The 24,163-nt window shown below is 35.3% G+C and overlaps 1 long non-coding RNA gene across 1 annotated transcript; it reads right to left on the bottom strand.

The window, feature by feature from the left end:
• Window positions 1-1,376: 1,376 nt before the first annotated feature.
• On the bottom strand, window positions 1,377-23,674 carry LOC106998473 (uncharacterized). Its single transcript, XR_003729761.2, has 4 exons — window positions 23,622-23,674; window positions 22,729-22,794; window positions 14,344-14,446; window positions 1,377-2,732 (listed from the first exon to the last, which is right to left on the bottom strand). It is a non-coding gene; the product is annotated as an uncharacterized LOC106998473 (long non-coding RNA).
• Window positions 23,675-24,163: the final 489 nt, after the last annotated feature.

Below are 24,163 nucleotides of genomic sequence, written 5' to 3'. Positions count from 1 at the left end.
ACATGCACGTGCAAGAGACAGGAAAGTCCTGAGTGCAGATAATAGTTATAATGATAATTATTAGACTTTAATGTTAAATATATATAGAAAAATGATAGCTGTCACATTCCTGGGAGATTGTTTAGACTCTAGGTCATTTCAGGCAGGCAAAATCACTGATTTAATATAATACTTCTTGTTTAATGAAGGGCTAAGTTCCAAATATCTGACAACTCCATATTTCTGTCATTTCAGAGTGTGAAAGGAGAGGAATCATGTATTTTAATAATGTGAAAAGCTGACACAGAGCTGTCACATATTTTGACTCAGCCTCTTTTCCATAGGAAGTGCAATGTTGAGTTGGTTCTAACTGACCCATAAGGCTACTGATTTTATGTTGCCAGAAAGACTGGTGACCGCAATTCAATAAGGCAGGCTCTTCCTGTGCAGATTGAATGGCAACTCCTAATGTCCAGGTATAATTACTACTGGACCAAATATTTTATATGCATTTCTTATTTCCTTTTGTTAGATGTTACTGACATAAATCCAAAGCCAACAGTCATTTCTTGGGGCCTAAATAAAAGTTAGAATTTGGACTTACAGATAATGCCATCTTCATATATCTGTGGTTCCCTGATAAGCTTTTTTTCTTTTCTTTTCTCTTTTCTCTTTTCTTTTTTCTTTTTCCAAATAGAGTTTTGCTCTGTCATCCAGACTGCAGTGCAGTGGCACAATCTTGGCTCACTGCAACCTCTGCCTCCTGTGTTCAAGTGATTCTCCTGCCTCAGCCTCCCAAGTAGCTGGGATTACAGGCACCCACCACCACGCCCGGCTAATTTTTGTATTTTTAGTAGAGTCAGGATTTTGCCATGTTGGTCAAGCTGGTTTTGAACTCCTGACTTCAGGTGATCTGCCTGCCTCGGCCTCCCAAAGTGCTGGGATTACAGGCGTAAGCCACTGCACCTGGTAATCTTTATAATGTCAGTACATGTCACTGTGCAATAAAGAAACCAAACATGTTTATTAAAGGTGCTGCTAATGGCCACTGTTTAATTGAATTGAGCTAATATGGCAGTTTTTTGGAAACACAACATTGAGAAAGTGTAGCTCTTGCATATTTAAATGCATAACAATCCAATAACAAATATTGCATTACGTTAATATGTATAATTTAGTTCGTTACTTTGAATTGTAAAGAAATCTCTTCACTGCACAAAATACATTGACTTTTCTAACTGTGTGTGTGTCTATTAGCCAATTTAGCTTCTCTTGTCTGCCCATTCACTTGTAAAAGCTGCTAATTCATCAACAGAAAGTGGATACAATCTACATACGAAATGAGTTAGAGGCAAGGAAGCAGTTGATTGCAGACATCAAGTAACTTATTAACAATGTTTTATATAGCTTTGTTCTTTAATGGATTGTGCAGGTTCATTCTTCATTGTGTTGACATTTAAGAGAGAAATTAAGGAAAAGTGAATGGTGGTTAAACATTTGGTACAAATACAATAGCATGATGAGTGTGGGTATTGAAGAAGGTATGTCAGATGAATGCCAGGTAGTGAGTTGCAGGCTTATGTATCATCTGGTTTCTATAAAATGAGCAGAAATGTCAAATATTTCACTTAAAAACATCATTCCATCTTTTCTCCATTGCTCTGGGAGAGTAAGTTTAACTTGTAGTGCTTGCTTTAGCTAACCAGAAATTCAGAAAAACTTTAAATAAATTTTTGAAAACAAGCCTTCAGATGTGAAAAACATGGAATTAGCTATGAATCTTTGTTAGGGGGATATAATTAAAACCAAAATCTCTTCCTAGCCCAGAAAAGCTCTCTGCAGAGGTAGAAGACAAACAATTTTATTATTGAATAAACATTAAACCAGAGTGTGATGAACATCATGAGCAATTGACAAAGAGGTTGAAGACAGAAAAAAATCTGTCTTTTATATAACTAAGCAGATGCAGACCATTATATATACATTTTCTCAAGACAAACAATAATTAGTCCATAAGTAAGAGGACTGGACAGCACCATTTATCACACATAGTTTATCTTAAGTTCACCTCACAACTAGGGGGACCATATGTGTTCACAAATTGGTTGCATCCAAAGGAAAAATAAACTTCTCATATCTTTATGACAATAGGTGCCTTTAGAGCTCAGAGCAAGATACTCGATGAACTTAGGCTCCTACTCTCCCACGGAAGGTGAGAGGTAGGGTTCCTATCTTCCTTGATGATTGCATTTCAAAAATATGCTTCCTAGGTCCTTGAGAAAGACATTCCGGGGTCCTAAAGCTGACAAGTTTTATTTAGCTTTAGAAAAGATTTACGTACATTTCAAAGAGACAGAGAGTTTACAATGACAAGTTTTCTAAAATAAATGCTCTCAAATATTAATTGAAATTCCAGTTTTACCACTGATTAGTTGTGCTACCTTGAGCATACTATTAATCTTTGTGAATCCTAAGTTTGTCATCTGTAAAGTGGGAATCATACTGCCTGCATCATAAGATTATTGTGATGATGAATTGAGATAATTCATAAAATTTTTTAACAGAGTCTTTAACAAAGTTAATGGTTACTATGGTGGTCACCATTATAGGGTTAGCCCCTCTACCAATTATTTTGAACCTTCCCATCAGCTCCAGAATGATGCTTCATCAATTTTTCCCTCTTTTGCTCGTATCAACATGTTTTTATTAATCCAGTAGACTCTTTCCTTCAATCTTCAAATGCATTTACATCTCTGTTACAAAACAAATATTTAAATGTTAAGTAAAACAGTACACACTGCAACTTACTTTGATCTATTTTAAAAATCAACATTCCAAAAGTATTATTTATGGATAATAAAATGGACTCATACTAAGCACAGCTTAGTCTTTGTGACATATATATGTTTATATAACCACTAACAGAATCAATATTTAATTGCCATAGAAAGTTCTTTAATGCCAATCTGTAGTCAATCCCCATCTCAAACCCTGCCAGAGGCGACCCCAAAGATCTGCTTTCTGTCTCTGTAGATGTTTTGTCTTTTCTGTGTTTTTATATAAATGAAATCATATAATATGCACCATTTTGTATTTGCCATATTTTTTCAGCAAAGTAATTTTAAGATCTATCCATGCTGTTGCATAAGTAATCTACTCTCTTCTATTACTAAGTATTATTGCATAATATTATTAAATCATAACTTGTTTATGAATTCAATTGCTATTGGACATTTGAGTTGTTTCCAGTTGGAGCTATTATGAGTAAAGCTGTTATAAATATTCTTGTGGAAATAGTTGAGTGAATGTATGTTTTCACTTCTCTTGGGTAAATATTTAGGAGTAGAATTACTGAATCAAAAGACAGATGTATGTTTAAACATATAGGAAACTATTAAACTGTTTCCCAAGGTGATTGTACATTTACATTTTCAGCAATGCATGAGAGTTTCAGTTTCCTTACCAATACTTGGTATTGTCAATATTTAATTTAAGTATTCTAACTCATGTGAACTTAAATCGCTTTGTGGCTTTGGTTTGCATTTCTCTTCCAGTGTTTCTGAGACTTGGAACTTGCTGCTCTATTCTGCTGGGGGAATAAATCACTCATCTCTTGCCTGGTTGGAAAGGAGTATTTAGTTGTCTGTGTTAGGTGAGAGATGGAATCTAGGCAACCTAACCTCTATGTAGACTTTAAACTGAGGCTGGCCCCCAATCCTCCTGCTCCCAAGACTTTTGTGCCTCAAATTCTGAGCCTTTCAGAAAGATTTTTGTAACCCAAAAAGCCTGGTTCCTCTGGGCATCCTCCTCAATAGGCACTTAAGTCTCAACTTTGTCTGTACTGCAAGTCATTTACTTCTATCTATCTGCCCTCTGAGAAAGTCCAAACCTTTGTTGACAACTCTCACCTGAGAATATTTATCTCCAGTTCTATTTGCCCTTGTGTGTTTCTCCATTTAAAAAATTATTTAGAGAAAGAAAAAAAAGCACAAGTGATCAGTTTTTCACATTTTGTTATCTCTTTCCTATTCACCTTGCTTTCTCACTTTTTCTTCACTATTTCACACAGAAGTTAATGATGACAGAGCTCAAGATCTCTTTAACCTTAATTCTAGTTTATTAAAATTATTTCAACCCAAACTTTCTTCTTTCACCCAAACTCCTTTTGTCCTTGATTTCTGCATTAGTCAGCGTTCTCTAGAGAGACAGAACTAATAGGATAGATGTATATATGAAAGGGAGTTTATTAAGGAGAGTTGACTCACATGATCACAAAGGTAAAGTCCCACAATAGGCTGTCTGTGAGTTAAGAAGCAAGGAAAACAGTGGTGGACCAGTTCAAGTCCCCAAACCACAAAAGTCGAGAAATCTACTGTGCAGCCTTTGGTCTGTGGTTGAAGGCCCAAGAGCCCCTTGCAAACCAGTGATGTAAGCCCAAGAGTCCAAAAGCTGAGGAACTGGGAGTCTGATGTTTCAGGGCAGTAAACATCCAGCACAGCAGAAAGTTGAAGGCCAGAAGACTCAACAAGTCTGCTCTTGCATCTTCTCCGGCCTGCTTTATTCTAGCCATGCTAGCAGCGGATTAGATGGTGCCCAGCCAGATTGAGGATGGGTCTACCTCACACAGTCAGCTGACTCAAATGCGAGTCTCCTTTGGCAACACCCCTCACAGACACACCCAGAAACAATACTTTGCATCCTTCAACACAATTAAGTTTGCACTCAATATTAACCATCACAATTTCTATGTCTCAACCACATTGAGGAAAGTATAACTTCTATTTCATTTAATCGTGATCTCACTGAATGGTTCCCTTTTCTCTAAATTAAATTATGTGAACAGGCCAGGAATGGGTAGAGGTCAGCACATTTTTATTTCCAGTAGTTCTATTACAAATACAAATTATTTTAGTAAAACTCCATGGGAATTTGGCATTGCTGCTCTTCAATGGCAACTTATTTCTTAAAGGAAAGAGAGTTATTGCTCTATATGCATTGTGACCTGTTCTCTGCTAGATAAAATGTGTAGGGAAGCTTTATTATGATTCTCTCTGAGATTCTCTGTGTTTTTTTTTGATGCCTAGAAACTATCTCTAATACATAATGTGCTGACAGTGAGAAAATTGACCATTGCAAGCAACATCTAAACCTGGAGATTAAAAGGAGAGCAAAATGATCTTTTTCTCGTTCTCTTTTAAGGGAGCACAATTCTAAAACTCTCCCAAGCTAAAAAGAGAAGATATAAGTCATGAAAATCTTGTAAGAGTGGTGATAAAACTGGCAAATATGCTTTGAGAATAATAAAGCTATTAGATTGCTAGTCAACTTAAAAAATGCCTAATGTATCACAGAATGGTTGTCTTAAAATTATTTTCTGAATTCTCTCCTAGTTAGCAAATTGAGAGGGCATAAAACAAACTTAAAATAATCTCTAAACACAAATATTTGAATCTGGATTGCTTTGCAATGTGTTTTCATGGCTTGATAATTCCAGAGAAATTGTTATTATTATTTGGTCTTTAATCACAAGATCTTTTTATTGCTATACTATTAAGACATTGAATCTAAAGATGCCCGTTAATTTGTATTAATAGTATAGTATTTATAGTACTAAATATAAAATACATTTCATGTTTAACATTTTCTACCATATATGTTAAGTGATCAAATCTCACCAAACTATTCCGTACTTAGGAAGAACAAATTGTTCTACAGAAAATGAAGGACACTCCAAATGTTCAAGGGACTGGGGATGGTATGTGAAAGCTTTCACCATTAGATAAGTAATTTAAATCATAGGTGGTGGTGTGGAAGGTTTATTAGAAGTTTAGTGATGCTCTCTGACTTATGCTCATTCTAAGAAGCACTTCGTTTTCTAAAGTAGAAAAAGCGTGAGTCAGAGGAAGTTAAAAACCACACTAGAAAACATCTATTTTAGTTTATCATTTCATTCTTCTTCCTAATTGTAAGTCTTAAGAATTAGAAAAAATTTGAGCTGTGGTACATAAGACAATATGGGAAGCATGCCAAGAACTGCATTAGGCTATAGCTTTTGGAGAGCAATAGAATGGTTTTTGCTGATATTTTTATTCAGCAACCAAATTTATAATTTACTAAAAAAAAGTGAGAAGCATATTACACAATTATTCATTCATAAATTAAACAAAACAATATAAATTATGACAGAGCTATGATTATTTTAATGATAATGTACTGGTCTTTAGCAGGAAAACTCTGGTAATTATAATTTGCAGTAAAGGAAAATATATCAATACAGTTTTCAATATCATAGATAGAAGTACTCCAACTTTTAAGTAGCTGCATTTCTGTATAAGACATTCCTTCTCTATAAAATATGAAATTTAAAAATTAAAAAGTAATTTTATACTTTACAGAACCGATTTGCTTATCAGGGATCATTTTCTGTAATGATTTTCTCTTTTATCTTGTGATTTTTCCACTTCTTATCACCTTCAGGGAGGTTATAATTCTGTCACATTTTTTAAAAAGCCTACTAGTTGGTCTCATCTCCTGTATAAGCTATTTTTTGCAGCTATGTGTATAATTTTTGACATATGAATAAATAAATGAAGTGTTTAACATAAATTTATCTTTCAAGTAGCTCTTCATAAATATCTGTTTTTCTAAGCATAGCATAACAAATGAAGCTACACTGGCAGATTGTACTTTATTGTTGTTATTAATTTTTCTGTTTTATAACAAGTGAATCTGGACTTTCTAAATAATAATAATGATGAATAAACTTTTGTTGGAATAGAAATCTCCATTTACATGGAATGTGACTAGACATACTGCCAGGCAGATTGAAGCTTGAATTTGTTGGAATACTCACTACCTAAGGGTAAAGCAGGGTGGGGAGGTGGGGGAATGGGGTGATGTGGAGTATACGGGCTAGGTGGGAACACAGACTTAGCTTGTCATTGTCGTAGTGTCTCTATTTTGTACCTCTTCTTATTGTTTCTCAGCCTCTATTTCAGTTTATCTCCATCTACTCAAGTTCAGTTGCCCCATTCTTTCTTACCCCTTAATTGCCTTTCTAAAAATTCTTTTAGTTGATTCGCCAGTGCCAAGACACAGGTGTTGCTAACACCTATTCCTTCAGCCTTCATAGCCAACCAAAGCTATTAAATATATTGTGTCTTCACTTTGGGCTTTCTTTAGTATTTCTTCTTTTCCTTTCTGTTTCTTTCAACCTTTTTCTATAGCATTTGACAATGTTTTCTACTCTCCTTTTTAAACTCTCATACCCACAGATCTATTGCCTCTTTCTCTATTTACTTCTTTAAATACTTCTTTTTAGGGCAACTCACTAGGTTTTTTTTTTTTTTTTTTTTCTCTTTATATCAGTTCAATGTATGTGCCTAAATAGCCAATGTTCTTGGCCCTCTTGCTTTCTATGTTACTCTTTCATCCAGTTAAGTTAAAAAAAAAATCTGAAAGTCTGCACTATAATAAGTATTAAGTTATCAGAGACAAAAGGCAGCTCTGCCTTCAAAAAGTCACATTGCAATGAGGGAAACAGACAAGGCATTACAATAGAGTGTGATAATGTGTTATCTAAAAGATGGAGCTTTATTCAAGTTTGCATATCCAGGAGGGGGACTTTACCCTACCAGAGTGACATGAAACCTAGTTTTCAAGGCTGAAGGAAGAGTTTATCTGGTGGGTATGGAGCAGGGGTAGTATACGGTGAATCTTCTAGCAGAGGAAATAGTTTGTTCACAGCCTAAGTGGGCTTGTGAAAAAGTGTGAAATTTCATTAAATTGTAGTGGCTTTAAACAAACAAAATATGACTGGCACATGGGGTAACTCTGGGGAAGAGAAGAAAGATGAGAACAGAATAAGAAAGAAGGCAGCTTATGAAAGTTTCTCTGTGACCTTCTAAAATGCATGTGCCATATTTATAATTGTTACCCTTGCACTTTGACCTGGTCCATTTCTTTTTTTGTGTGTGTGTGAAATTACACTCACCACTTTAATAAGGAGAGGTCCACTAAGTAAACCAAATTGTTGAATTAAATGCTTTTCTGGAAATGTACTTCATGAAGCTGCTGAACTCTCGTAATCACAACCAAGTCATTACTAATTTAATTATTTTGACTCCTCCCATCCCACACACACGTTCAGGATAAAAAAGGGCACGAATAGCTCACATACCATGTAAACCACTTTTGGGAATCAGATGTGTACAAACAAAAGTAAAACGAATTAAGTGTAAATATATAAGGGTGATAAATGTCCTGTTGAGTACAGTGGCAAAACAAGAAGAAGAAACCGTGAAGGTCTATCAGTAGCAGAATGCTTAAACTGTTAAAAATAGCACATTAGGTCTATTGATTTTGGGGATTACCATGGTGGGGTTTTTTTGTTTGTTTTTTGTTTTGTTTTATTTTGTTTTTTCAGTGAGAAGAGAACGAGCTGGTGCTGGCCTTATTCTTACCATTCTTTCTTTACGAAGGTTTTGATGACACCCTCAGCCAGGAATAACCTGATTTATATTCGTTCTTGTTTCAGTTGACATAACTTTCCTTTTTCACCATGTGGGATATCATTTATCTTACAAATGATGACCTTTTACACATCAATGTTGTTGGTATTGTATTGTTTCTTACTGATGTTAGGGTTGCTAAACTAATTTTATAAAAAGCGTGTCTCTTTACCTGAAACTTTTCAATATTTAGTTGATAAAGTAAACACCTTTTTTCCTTTTGATCTTGTCAAATGCCAACTACTGAATTCCTATTTCTCTAGATGATACATTATTTGCATTTGCAAAATAATTCACACAGATCCACACGATGCTAAAACCCTGGAGGTATGATTATCCAGAAGCACAAGTTTTTAACATTTGCACTAGATGTTTGCAAGAATGTGTAAGACAAAATCTCTTTTAGCGTTGCTGCCCTGGAAGGAGTTTAATAAATATCCCTAAATATAGATAAAAAAGAAACATTTCTGACTTAAGTACCACCTGTAAGATTTTCCTTTTTTTTTTTTTTTTTGAGACAGAGTCTCGCTCTGTTGCCCAGGCTGGAGTGCAGTGGCGCAATCTCGGCTCACTGCAAGCTCCGCCTCCCGGGTTCACGCCATTCTCCTGCCTCAGCCTCCCGAGTAGCTGGGACTACAGGCGCCCGCCCCTGTGCCCGGCTAATTTTTTCTATTTTTAGTAGAGACGGGGTTTCACCATGGTCTCGATCTCCTGACCTTGTGATCCGCCCACCTCGGCCTCCCAAAGTGCTGGGATTACAGGCGTGAGCCACCACGCCCGGCCTTCCTATTTTTCAAATGTCTTTCCTTTTGACTGCTTCACTTTTTTATCACCATATGTTACAAAATGAGAAGTTAAAATTATTTTACTTTCAGCTTTTGCTGTTTGTATCTTTAAATTAACAATATGAAATCTTTTATGGAAATTGCTCAATAAAGTAGCAATTTAAAAAGCCTGTTTTCTAAAATCATGCATCGTATTAATACTCTTTTAGATGTGATTATCAAAATTCTAGTGCTTTTTTTTGCCTTGTACATGGGGCCTTGAATCTGTGAGCATTTCGATAGGAAAGTGCCTGTAAGCTTCAGTATTCAGTGGCTCAGTCAGTCTCCAGCTTTTTTCATCCTTTCTCTTTGCACATTTGTTCTTACAGCTCCTGTACATACTCATACACTGAAGAGGACCATGAAAAAGTGCTTAAGCTCAAACAGGTAAGTATTATATTTTTCATGCCTTGTAAAAGTAGATTAGTCATATGAGAAAACTTGAAATAATTTGCTACAATATTTTAGATTGTTTGCAATTTAAAATTTTTCACGTTTCCCTGCTTTTCTCCTTTATGCTGGATAACTAAAAGTACCTATCAATTCACCTGATTGTACTTTGCATTTTATTTTTTCCTCAGAGGCCTGATTTCCTTATAGCTTTTCACCTATTGAGGTAATTTGCATGCTCTTTAGCCATTGTCTGAGAAACCTGTGCCCAGATTAATCTTTGTTTTCCTTTTAGGCTCTGTTTAATAAAGATTATGAAGAGGCTTACAGTAGCACTATTATTTGAGATTTCATTATGGCTATTAATGGTATTTGAGTGCCAGTTTTTTTTTTTTCACATGGTCATTGATAATTGGGGTTTTAGCTATTTTATATTGACAACACGAGATTTCTGAAAACACTGTCACTTCTGATTGTAATTAATTCAAGAATACTATAACCATTGTCAATGCACAACTCATTTTTAGTTCAATTTAAAATTTGGAGCCTTTCTTTGCTTCATCAAATAATCGTGCTTGTAGTCAGAAGTATAGTAAGTAGAAAAGAGATTATGATGAAAACTGTAAATCTTTTCTCATCACTGTTTGTATTATTAACAGTATAATAGAATTCGATGAGGAAAGGGGCATATTTTTATGGCATAGGTCATGCTGTACATAGCCTTTACCTGGGCTAGTTTCTTTGGGATTGGTACATATACTGTTGCAAGCCTCAAGGACAATGCTAAGCGCAGGGAGGGCAATTCAAGAGGCTCCAATCCCCATTTATCTTACTCTGGGCACTAAAGCTCTTTTCCCATCCAGATTTTCTTCCAGGAAGCAATGCTCAGTTGAAATGACAAGATGGTGTGAACACGGATCCTTCTGAGGATCAAAATGGGATCTGTTAAATATGTATGTTTATGGGGTCTGTTAATATGTATTAAGTATTTTATAAGTGTTAAGTATTCATCAAGACTTAATAAACAAAGTAGAAGGAACAAACACATAAAGAGGTCCTTATATCATGTGATAGATGCCATGATAGAGGCATCAGTTCAGCGTGATGAGGTAGCACAAAGTGAACACATAAATCAGTCTGGGAAAATCAAGGAAGGCCTCCAGGAGAAGATGAAGTCTAATTTGTCTTTAAAGCTGCTTAGTAGCCAGATGCAAAGTTAGAGGAAGGCAAGTAAGTAAGACAGAGAAAACATACTATCAAGGCATGGAAACTAAAATAATAAAAACGACAATGATCTTAACATTTATTCTAGGCACCATTTTAAGTGATTCATGAAATCATTTCATGTCTCCCACAAACATATGAGGCAGTTATTACTATCCCAGTTTTAGGTATGGAGAAACTGAAGCACAGAATGTTTAAGTGAATTACCTAAGGTCAAATAGCCAGTAAATGATAGAGGACAGATTTGGAACCCTGCTATCTGACTCCAGAGTCCATATCCTTAACCACCATACTATATAGCCCCTTGCTATGGTTTACTGATAGGTGTAGTGAACAAGTGAGTTGAAATTACTGGATAAAATTCTAACTTGGAGAAGGCAGAAGGCACAGTTGCAGAGACTGATACGTGGCAGATACTGACTTTGTATGTCATGCTAAGATGGTTAGAATAAGACTTCTCAACTATGTATGGCGAGGGGACAATTATACTTTATTATTATCCTTTAATTTCAAATATGATGTGGATAGATATGTTTATAAAATATGAAATTACATACTTCGATATCAAGGCAATTTCAAATTGCTAGAAAGGATTCCAAATGCTTACTCTCAATTTCTGTGCTTTAGTAATCATTGATTTATATCAAACAATTTTGGACTAGCACTTTGAGTAGTATTGATTTATATTTTTTACTTTGTACCTTGTGGTGTAATTAAGGGTATATCCATTCAGATGGGCAGGTTAGCATTTTAAGTATTAATTTCTTTATGGAAAATGAACTAGAGACTATGACTGATCACAGTGAGCCCAATTATGAATCAATGATTGTAGTGTCTGCCAAAGATAACTAGAGCCTAAACTGAGGCTGTACAGGTAGTAATGAAAAGTGAGGGGTAAATGGTTTTGAGAAATCCTTGAGAGCTATATCTGGCCTGGGTCCATGGAGATGATTCCCTTATCTTCAACTTCCACTAAAACAGCTCTTTGTGATTCTTTGCTCTGTTTTCCTCTAAATTGAATATTTTAAAATGTCTATCTCAAAAGTTACCATCTATGTATTTCTTAAATCAAAATCATATTTTTCTTTCAAAATGTATTAAACATTTTGCTGAAGTGAAGCTCCTTTTAGGCCCCAAGTTTAAGTGGGACGAAGACTGGTGGGGCTAAGGAGTGCAGGATGATCTGCGGGGCTGGAAGAAAGTGAAGTGTTGTTTCTCTATTAAATAAGTATCTTGTGTGGAAACATGGGGCAAAGCCAAGAGTTCATGGTTTAAGGAATGAGCTTTGAGGGTGCAGGGGTCAAGGGAAAATTTTCACTTTGTCCTTCTGAAGGTTTACTGAAAAATGAACTCATAAATGTCAGATGAACTGGAGAAAAAGCATTCAAAATGTATTAACATTTAAACAGGATCTTTTGGATTGAAGACCCAAAGATATAGAAAAAATTGTCCATTTTTATGCTTAGGTTCAAGAAAGTGTGGATAGCTGCATAGAAGTATGTTTGGAAAAATAGGGTATTATCTAACGTTAACAGACTGAGTGGAGCAATCTAGCAAGGCCTCTGGGTCTAGATTTGTCTTGGTTTTTCAGAGCATGTATTTCTTCCTTCCGGATGTGGGACAGGACCCTCTCTGGAAAGGGGGTCAGATCATTTTTTATTGCCAGTTTTTATACAAAAAGACAGAAGAAAAGCTGGAGTCAAATTTTTAGGTTTTATGGCTGACTTTGAGGAAAAGAGGTTCTGATTTGTATGTCCTGGCTTGTGGAAGAGGGATTCAAGTTTGTAAGACCAGCCTTGGGGGAGAATGGGGCTGAAAAACAGGAGGCAGGAAGGTGGGAGAAGGTCAGAGAAAACATCTTTTTTTTTTTTTTTTTTCCCTGAGGCTGTTTCTGAGGCCATTTTTGAATGTTGTTTTCTGTTTTCCAACATTCTCTGGTCTAAAACTTCCCAGAGAAGTTTCACAGGCCAGGACTTGGGTTGGTGGATTGTTGTATGAGCTGTTTAATTGAAGCAGTCTCTCAGTCTTGAGAACAGGGCAGCAAGTGAAACAGTTAATGCTAGCATCTTATTTCAGGCAGTGGTGGTGTAGATGGGCTTTTACCAAAGTTGGGTTTCTTTATGATTTTTGCAATCAGATATTGAATAAGAGACATTTTTATGGAAACAGCATAAAAACAAAAGTTAACGGTTAAAAAAAAACTATAAACTTAGGTTTTGACTCTAAGAGGCAGCCCATTGCTAAGATTTTTAGATGTTAGGCTTGAAGCATCTTTAGACAAAGTGAGAGCAGATAGTAACAATCCGACAATTTTTTTTCTGTTTGTAGTTTGTATCAGGTGTTCAAGGGAACTTTTGAGTAGTCTACACATTGTCAAGTTCAAAGGCTGTTTGTCTATTAAGTGTTATAATGATTTTTTAAAAAAAGTTTTTATCAAGTTGTCTACCCTTAGCTTATAGGGCTTTAGGAAAACGCAGTATTAATTTTAGTAATTTTAAGTCAGAAAGTAGAAAACATTTGGAAACATTAGTTGGGAGACTTATAGCCAGGAAGGAATTTAGGATTTAATCTGAATTGTAGCAAAATAATAAAAACTCAAAAACAATGATTAAGGCTAGAATCTAATAACAGGTATGTTTTAGTTTATTTTAAACAATTTTTTTCTAGTCCCCAATTTTTACTAAAGACAAATCATAGCAGGACCAGTTTATTTGTAAAATAAGTTACAGTTTTATTACACTTAGCCTGATTATTTTTTATTTATTTATTTATTTATTTTTTTGAGACTGAGTCTCGCTCTGTGGCCCAGGCTGGAGTGCAGTGGCCGGATCTCAGCTCACTGCAAGCTCCGCCTCCCGGGTTCACGCCATTCTCCTGCCTCAGCCTCCCGAGTAGCTGGGACTACAGACGCCCGCCACCTCGCCCCGCTAGTTTTTTGTACTTTTTAGTAGAGACGGGGTTTCACCGTGTTAGCCAGGATGGTCTCGGTCTCCTGACCTCGTGATCCGCCCGTCTCGGCCTCCCAAAGTGCTGGGATTATAGGCTTGAGCCACCGTGCCCGGCCAGCCTGATTATTTGTATAAAATGTAGTATGAATAGTGATTGGCCATCTAGATTCTTTTTAAATTGGCTTTGTTGGAAAAATTTTGCAAGGAATCTCAGATTAGACTTTTAAAAGTCTCTTAAGGCTCTGAAGCCAAGCCAAGCATTTATCATCAGGCTGTCTGTAATACCTGGATAAATTTCTATTTTTGGGGGAGTGGATCCCCAAATAACTCGTTTTCTGGGCCTATCAGAAAGTGACTTTTTTTTTTTTTTTTTCTTTTTTTTTTAAACTTATCACAGATCAGGAACCTTGTAAAGGAACTGTGTGGACAAGGTGCCAACCCAGCCTTTTAAAGAGGCTTTTTACTTACTCTAGAAAGTCAACCTGGATTCCTCAAAGCAGTTCAGTCTTATTGGAATATATTCTGTTCCTGTCAAATCCTTCATTAAATAACTGATGTCCTTCATCGTGTCCTGTTACATAAGAAAATAGATTTGTATTGAACTTACGTAAATAATTATATCATAATAAATTAAGAATACTCACAAATTATTTCTAAACTCTGGAAAAATCAGATAGACAAAGAAAATCAGGTTTTTTACAAAGGTATATTGTACCAAATTGTTGTCAGCTATAAATTGCTCAAAAGAAAAAAAACAATTATTGAGTATAAAAAAATAAAAGGCCAAGCACATTGACTCACGCCTGTAATCCCAGCACTTTGGCAGGCCAAAGCAAGTGGATCACGAGGTCAAGAGATTGAGATTATCCTGATCAACATGATGAAACCCCATTTCTACTAAAACCACAAAAATTAGCCTGGTGTGGTAGCACATGCCTGTAGTCACAGCTACTCGGGAGGCAGGCTGAGGCAGAAGAATCACCTGAACCTGGGAGGTGGAAGTTGCAGCGAGCCGAGATCGTGCCACTGCACTCCAGCCTGGTGACAAAGCAAGACTCCATCTCAAAAAAGAAAAAATAAATAAATAAATAAAAAGAATCAGCAATATTTTAAATAAAAAAAATATAAAAACTATTTTAGTCTTTTATCAGTTTAGTCGCATGTAATTACCTTTTGTTGTGTTTGATGTTGGATTAGTATTCCTCATGAATGCATCAGATTTTAATTGAAGTCCTGGAAGTTTTTACCTAGTCTAATGGTATGATCTCCAAAGTTACTAGAAACCTGTCCAGAGTACCTGTCAGAGAGTCCTTTACATGGGCGTTTTTAAAAAGAAGAAGTAAATTTTGGACTGTTGGTAATTATAAACCACTTTTGGGGAAGAATTAAAAAATAAAGCAATGGTTGTTTGTGGATGACAAAAATCCTAGAATAGTCAAGGGGAAAGACAATTGACAAGAAAATTTAGTTATTTTTGTGGTATATAATAATGTTAACATGATAATCATAATTATTACTGATAACATATACTAAGACTTATCAGAATTTTAGAAATCTCATATAATTTTGGAACATAAGTTAACAACACATTTATGTAAATATAAACAACAGAAAGTTAAACACTATATCTTATTTGACAATGTTCCCCACATGATTTTAACATACCAAACATGCCTGATATGTCCCTCTTGGACTTCCAGGAGCTCTAATATCTGAAAAGTTAGTGTGAAGTTAAAAGAACATAAATGTAGAATTTGAAATTTTGATTTTGAAAAGTCTGTCAAATATCAAAAGTTTAAAAAACTCGAAATAGGATCACAGATCATTGTGAAATTATAGTTATTTATTTAGCCAAGGTATATTAATTGGAGAAAAGGCATTCAAAAGTTATTAACATGTACTCCGGAGCCTTCAGAATAAAGACCCAAAGATACAGGACAAAGTGTCCATTTTTACACTTAGGCTCAACAAAGTATGAATAGCTGTGCAAAAACATGATTAGACCAAAAAAGTATGATCTAACATTAATGGACTGAGCGGGGAAACTCAAGTCTTGTCTGTCCATATTCTTCTTGGTCTCTCTGAGCTTGTATTTCTTCCTTCTGGGTATATGGGGAAGGACCCTCTTTGGTATGGGAGGCTCATGACCTACAGTCAAACAAGGTAGGTCAGATAATTTTTTTAATGGTTGGTTTTTATACAGACAGAAGAAAAGCCAGAGTAAAAATTTTAGGATTTATGGCTGGCTTTGGGGAAAAGGGGTTCTTGTTTTTATGACCCACCTTAGGAAAAAGAGATTCCAGTTTTTAAGATTTCCCTTGGTGGAAAATGAGACTGAAAGCAACAGCAAAAAGTCAGAGAAAAAGTTTTGTTTCTGATACTGAGGCCTTCATTTTGGGCAATTGATTTCTGAATCCCAAGAAAGGGAAAGGACACGAGACCCAAGAAGCAAAGGCTAGAATTTCTCAAACAGTCCTAGAAATGAGCAGAATGTCTATCTAAGCAGAAGGATGACAACCAATTATTTCAAAGCCTTGTAGTTGGTAACAGGAAGAGGCTCAGGGTAGTAGATAGTCTGGAGCCGGGAGCTAGGGGCTGGCACCCAGTTACAAAGCCAGGGCTTCAGTCTTGAGCATTGGAATTCCAAACTAGGACTTATTGGTGGTAGAAGAATGACAGGAATTCATTTCTTGTGGATTTGAATTTGAGGTCAAGAAAATAATCATTTTCTGAATGTGCCTAGCACCTCAATAAATGCTTAATGTGTATAATTTCATTTAATTATCACAGCAAATCTACCGAGTAACTAATATCCCCGTTTTGAGAAAATCAAGACTAAGACATGTTACAAAACTTGCCTAAATTTACACAATTATGAGGTGGTGAAGCTTGTTTTTTGTACTTCCACGCTTATTTCTTTTCCAAGATGCCATGCTTCTTTCAGCTTTCACGTTTCTCAGTGCCAAAATGTGAACAGCTATTGACCTTAGAGTTTCCTTATGTGATGAGAGCACAGAGGTCAGAATGTGCTGGGGAAAATGTCAGCATGGACTTCATACATCTCCAGAATGCTTTTCACTGTGGAGCTCCTCTTTGAAGAGAAAGCCCAAGAGAAATTCTTGAAAATTCAAAATTTTTATTCTTTTAACACATTGAAAATCATTTATGTGTCAGGTGCCATTTTAAACACTTAAGATACACTAATGAATGAAACAAATATAAAATGTCACAATTCCAGTAGAGAAAAACATATAATAAAAAGTATGATGAACAAGTAAAAAGTATATAATGCAATAGTAAGTTAATGAAGCAAACCAGGGTATGGGGCATCAGAACTGTAATTTTGAATAGTTTTTTTTTTTTTTTTTTTTTTTGAGACGGAGTCTCGCTCTGTCGCCCAGGCTGGAGTGCAGTGGCCGGATCTCAGCTCACTGCAAGCTCCGCCTCCCGGGTTCACGCCATTCTCCTGCCTCAGCCTCCCTAGTAGCTGGGACTACAGGCGCCCGCCACCTCGCCCGGCTAGTTTTTTTGTAGTTTTAGTAGAGACGGGGTTTCACTGTGTTCACCAGGATGGTCTCGATCTCCTGACCTCGTGATCCACCTGTCTCGGCCTCCCAAAGTGCTGGGATTACAGGTGGAATAGTTTTTATAGTAAGCATTACTGAGCAGTTGACACTTAATAAAATATATTTAGATTATTCCTGTACTCAAAGACTATCTGCGAGCCACATAAAGCTGTGTGGAAGTACTGCTGCATTTTTAAATAAGGTCAGATATTTGGGGGATTTTTTTTTTTTCAGTCAATACTAGCTCTGCCTGTTTTAGCCCAGCTCAGTGTCAACACAAGTGACAAAACACATACAGTCCCAGCTCCACTTTGGGATTGAATTAATGAGACAAGTTCTGGTAGCCTTTTGGGAACTCTTCCCCACTGGTGAGTGAGCTCTGAAAATAACTATTGCGTAACTGAGCAAAATAAAATTTTATGAGTTTATGTGAATATTATGCTGCAGTATTCCTAATTAAATCCATCCTGCTTGGCCTGGCCACATGGTTTGACTTCTGCTCGTTCCCCAAGGAATGAATTTACCCAATTTATATTCTGGCACCCATATGATGCAAAGGACCACAATCACTGAAAAATGTTTTTCACTCTTTAGAATCATATTCCCTTGGTATTTATTTCGGATTCTTTTGGGAGTAAACAACTACTTTGTGAATTTAATGTGGATATAGACTTAGAAGTATATATTTTTTCTTTACTATAGCATTGTCAGCTATAGTTAATGAATTCCTGTGACCTCAGAGAGTATATTCCACCTCCCTCTCCTTGACACTCATCAGAAATAGACTCACCCCCTCGCAAAAAAGAAAGAAAAAAAAAATGCTGTATTCATGATGGGCAGTTTGAATGTAACTCAACAGACACATGTTTCATGAACACAGTTTTGTTAATGAAATGCAGGGATATCTTGTTTTATTGTGCTTAGCTTTATTGCACTCTGAGGATATTGCATTTTTTATAAATTGAAAGTTTGAGGCAATCTTACATCCATCAAGTCTCTTGAGACCATTTTACAACAGCATGGGTTCACTTCCTGTCTCTGTGTGACATGTTGGTAATCCTTGCAAGATTTCAAACTTTATTATTATTATTATATCCTATATTGTGATCTGCAATGTGCAATCTTACATGTTACTATTGAAATTGTTTTGGGGTGCCACTAATTGTTTGTATCACATTGTTCCATGGTTGTTAGTCTGTTTTGTGTTTTTCAGTCTTTTTCCTGTTTGCTTTTCAGCTTTAGTTGTTCCCTTTGAGATATTCTTAGGTTCAGAGATTCTTTCCTCAATGTGTCCAGTCTGCTAATAAGCCTATCACAACATTTTTCATGTCCGTTACAGTATTTTTGATCTCTAGAATTTCTTTTTGGTTCTTATTTTAAAATTTCCATTACTCTGCTCACTTTGCCAGTGTGTTCTTGCATACTGTCTGCGTTATCCATGAGCACTCTTAGCATATTGACAGTAGTATCTTTAAATTCCTGGACTGATAATACAACATCCTGCATATCTGATTCTGATTCTGACACTTGTTTTGTCTCTTAAAATTTTATTTTTTGCCTTTTGGAATGTCTTTTTTTTTTTTCTCATAACTGGACATGAGGTATTGAAAAAAGAAGTCCAGCACTGCTTTCCAAAGTGATTTCCACTCCTAGATTTCTACTTTGGTAAATTGTAATTCTCTATATTGAGAGAGATAGATGTGTTCTATGTCTGTCTCTAATGTTGAGAATAGTGGTTTGTCCTGGAATCAGGAACAAAATTGTATCCTTTGTGAGGGATCTAAGAAGAGTTGTTGATTTTTCTTTTTATTCAGCGTTAGCTTCTTCACAGAATGACTTCCAAACTCCTTACATGCTGGATTAGAAATCAGGAGTACAAGCATTTTACTTGAAATATTTTTTATAAAAGTAGATGATATGTTTTATAAAACTGCTAATTTCTGGTAACACCTTTACCTTCCAAAGCTAGGTTTAAAATAAGTACTTCTCAACATTGGTTGTTTTGACTTTAAAATCAAACAAAAATTTAAAATTTTTTGAATGTTTGGCTACCTTCTTAAAATTTAAAACAAAAAGTTTTATTCTTAAAAAATATTGTTTTGTTTTGAAAAAAAAAAAAAAAACAAACCAGAAACAAAAAACCCTGTAGACAAAATCTCTCAGAAGAGTGACAAGATACATGGCAGAAGAAATTTGTAATTTGTAATTTGATTGATCCAAGTACATAATAAACTTTATTTTGTTAATTCCTCTTTGTTATTTACATTCCCTGTCGGCTACTCGATTTCCAGTTTTCATGTTCATCTAACTCTTTTTATATGGCTTGTTTACTTTGTTTTATTTGGTAGCTCACACTAATAAAAAATAGCACAAATAAAGGAAATAAATCTTACAATTTTAAGAGAATTTTGTTTTGCATAGTATTTGTAGCCCCTAATTGGTAAATTACATCATTTTCATGAAGTCTTTGTATTATGTAGTATTTTGGAAATAGAATTTTCATCTGTTCTTATTTTGTGAATTCTATTCTCAGATCAAGCAGGATATGAGCTGTTCTTAAATCAAAGTGAGTTAGTTGACCACTCGTTTAGAATATAAAACAGAAAGAAAGAATTAATAGATCTGTTTAAATTTTCTGTAGCTGATTTTTATTAATGATATTTTCCATTGATTGTTTCAAGATGTGTATCACTAGAGGTTTAATCAATTCAACAAGTATTTTCTTTGCAGGGCAAGGACTTAGCATGAAGAAATTTTTTTTAAGCAAGAAAAAATGTTTTAATATTGCTCAATATGATTTTGCAAGGTACCTTAGCAAAAAAGGCATATAAAATATGATTTTCCATTTTTAGAAACAAAACAGTGATGTGATGCCATGGTTCACTATAATATTCACTGTCTTATATTAAAGACCTTTCTGATGAATTTTTTCTACAAATATTGCTAAGAAAAACTTTACTTGTCCTTTGGGACTGAACTCATATGTTGATTTTATAGAGTTTATCTTGCTACCTGTTTTTGAAATTTCCTTTTATTCTGTTGTCTTGGTAGTTAGGAAGTTAAGAGTGAAATTTGAAAATCAACTACTGTCTTAGGGAGAATAATGATTCCCCAATGAAGTTTATGTCATAATTCTTGAAATCCATGAATACATTAGGTTATGGTCAAGGGAAATTAAAGCTCCAGATAGAATTAAAGTTGCAAATCAGTTGACTTAAAATAATGAGATTATCTAGATAGGCTCAGTGTAATCACAAGGGTACCTAAAAGTAAAAGAGGGAATAGGAAGAGAGTATCAGAAAGAGAGCAGTGTGATAATTTAGCCTGATATTGCCTGCTTGAAGGTGGAGGAAGGGGCCATGAGCTGAGGAAAGAAGATGGCCTCTAAAAGGTAGAAAAAGCAAGAACATAGATTTTTGCCTAGAGCCTCCAGAAATTAATGAACTGCCAAAACTGTGATCTTAGCAAAGTGAGATATATACCAGACTTCTGATCCATAGACCTGTATGGTAATATATTTGTGTAATTTTGAGTCACTAAGTTTGTGGTAATTTGCTGCAACAGCAAAATCACTGAAAGATTGTAAAGTAAGGAAAATGCCATCATGCTGTTGTTAGCCAAATAAATCTCTATGAAAACTTTAGCCAAGCTCTTCTCGGAGAAAAGGTAAAGTGACTTGAAGAGAGGAAGAGATCTTCATGACAATCTATGAAGAAGTTACTCCACCTGGATAAAACATAATGGGGACTGACAACCAGGATGAAATAAGAGGTATGGTGATCACATGACGCATCATCCACAGGCAGACACCGTTGAGAGTAAAAGGGGACACTAGTAAAATTAAGCCAGGTAATAGGCATACCTGGCTGAACTTGGCAAGTGGAATTTGAAATCGAACTAGATGAGGAGACTAGTGTGAAGGAAGGAGAGCAATATGTTTCTTGGCCAGAGTGTGCACTTAATGAACACTGTGAGTGAGACTTAGGTGGCTTAAAAATACAAGTTTTAGAGCCAGAAAATCTAGGTTACTACCTGCCATAAGTTTCTCATCTGTAGAATGGAAATAATAGTTGCTATTTTATAGTGATATTGGGATGATTAAAAGGCACAATGGGCGTGAAATTTTTGCATGGTGACTGGCTCAATGCAAGTGCTGAAGAAATGTCATTTCTTTTTTCTCTTTATTAACATTAATAATACTTATAAAGCATGGTAAAATGATATAATAAAAGCTAGCTGGTTGAGATACAAAACAAATAAACAAGATATCTTCCCTTAAATATAATTTCTCAACTTATATTCATTGAGGGCCTAACACATGCTAATTAGTATGCTAATCAAGGAGCACTTAGATGGATAAGATATAGTATGTCTTTCTTAACTAAATTTCACTTAGCATAAAATTTATATGTTACAGATTTTTCTAGCTTTTTTGAGGTATAACTGACAAGTAAAAATTGTATGTATTTTAGGTTTAAAATATTTGACGTTTCAGATATTTTTAGAGAACTCAGCAACGGGAATGTTACAAAAAAGTGAGAACATTCTAGGCTGTCAGCCTGTGAGGAGCGTTTCCATGACTGTTCTGCAGACTGCTGTATGTGCATTGTGGTGTCTGACTTGTGGTAGTTGCTCAGTTGTTAAATGATTGAAGAAATAAAAGAATGTACTCAAGTTCAATATTCAGATCTTATAATTATATCTTTTTTACTATTTTAAATACAGTTGACCCTTGAACAATGTGGAGGTTAAGGGCACTGACCCCCCAACATAGTTGCAAATCTGAATATAACTTTTGACTTTCCAAAAATGTAACTGCTGGTAGCCTACTGTTGACCAAAAGCCTTACTGAAAACATAAACAGTCACTTAACCCATGTTTTGTATATTTACATGTAAGATATATTGCATTTTTTTTTTTTTTTTTTTTGAGATGGAGTTTTGTTCTTGTTGCCCAGGCTTGAGTGCAATGGTGCGGTCTCGGCTCACTGCAACCTCTGCCTCCCAGGTTCAAGCAATTCTCCTGATTCAGCCTCCTGAGTAGCTGGGATTACAGGCATGTGTCACCACACCCGGGTAATTTGTATTTTCAGGAGAGACGGGGTTTCTCCATGTTGGTCAGGCTGGTCTTCAACTGCCAACCTTAGGTGATCCGCCCTTCTTGGCCTCCCAAAGTGTTGGGATTACAGGCATGAGCCACCGTGCCTGGCCCATATATTGAAATCTTACAAGAAAACTAAATAAAAGAAAATGTTAAGAAAATTATAAAAAAGAGAAAATATATTTACTACTTATCAAGTGGAGCTGGATCATCATAAAGGTCTTCAATTCTCATTGTCTTCATATTGAGTAGTCTAAAGAGGAGGAGGATGAGAAGGCATTGGTCTTGCTATCTCAGCGGTGGCAGACAAGGAATAACATCTACATATAAGTGGACTCACATTTCAAGCCCTTACTGCTCAAGGGTCAACTGTAATGTGCTCAACAGTCTGTCGTTAACATCTCATATAAGGGAGAGATAGCATTGATTTTGCACAAGTTGATTTAAGAGAATTAAATCAACTAAAAATACTATTACTAAAAGGCTCTTATCTTAGAGGAGAAATCATTTCATTTATCTATTCTGCTCACAAATATCAGAAAACATAATATTGATTACTTGTGAACATTATTTATAATCATTATAAAAGAACATAAAATTAAGGACTTCAAAATATTGCAAAAAGAGATTTCGCTGTTAATTTAAAGATGCAAGACTTCAACCTCAGACCTGATTTTGTGTCTTGGAGATGTTTAGAGATATATAGTAACTCATAAGGAGCCAATTACTTTTATAACATTTTAATCCTTACCATTGATATTAAATATAGGCCAGTAATGATACAATTACCTTCTCATTTTAAAAAATGATTTAATCAAAATTCTTAACTACTTATTACTGGAATGATTTTTTTGTCTTGTCTGATATTACTTCAGGATAATATATTTTCTGAGGTTTTGGTTTATATGACACAATTCTTAACAATCATTAAATAATTAAAGGAGAGTAATAGGAGATGAAGTCAGAGAGGTAGAAACCAGATCATTAGATGCTTATGGAAATTTTAAGAACTTTGGCATTTATTCTGAAAAAAATGAGGCGTAACTGGAGACTTTTAGCAAAGGAATGATAGAAACTTACTTGAGTTTTAGAAAGATCATTCTGGCTGCTGTGTTGGTTGGAGGGCAAGGTCTAAAATGAAATGAATGAGGTCAGTGGTTATGACTTAAAAGGGATAGAAGTGGTGAAGATGATAATAAAAGATCTTATTTTAGACATTTTTTAAGGTAAAACTTGCATTTTGAGGGAAAGAGTACCTGTGAAGTGTAAAAGAGAAGTCAGAGATAATTCCAAGGTGTTTGGACTAAGCAATTGGATAGATGGAATTGCCATTTACTAACTGAAATAGTTTTTTTCAGGGGTGGGGAGATATTCAAGAGTTCAAGTTTGAGATACCTACAAAATATTCAAGTGGAAATGGAGATAGATGTATTAATATGGAGTTTAAGAGACAGATTAGAATTAAAAATATGTTTACAAGTCATTAAGATGTAGATGTATTTAGACCCATGGTGTTGAAAGAAGTCACTAACGTAAATGTAACTGTAGAAGGGAGGCAGTTACTAGAGAGGAATTTAGGGTTAAGAAAAGAATTTTATTTTTGATTAGTATTCTGATTAGTA

This window comes from Macaca mulatta, chromosome 5, assembly GCF_049350105.2.
Source record: "Macaca mulatta isolate MMU2019108-1 chromosome 5, T2T-MMU8v2.0, whole genome shotgun sequence".
Taxonomy (NCBI): domain Eukaryota; kingdom Metazoa; phylum Chordata; class Mammalia; order Primates; family Cercopithecidae; genus Macaca; species Macaca mulatta.
The sequence above is the reverse complement of the archived record's forward strand: the minus strand, read 5'-3'. Positions and strand labels throughout refer to the sequence as shown.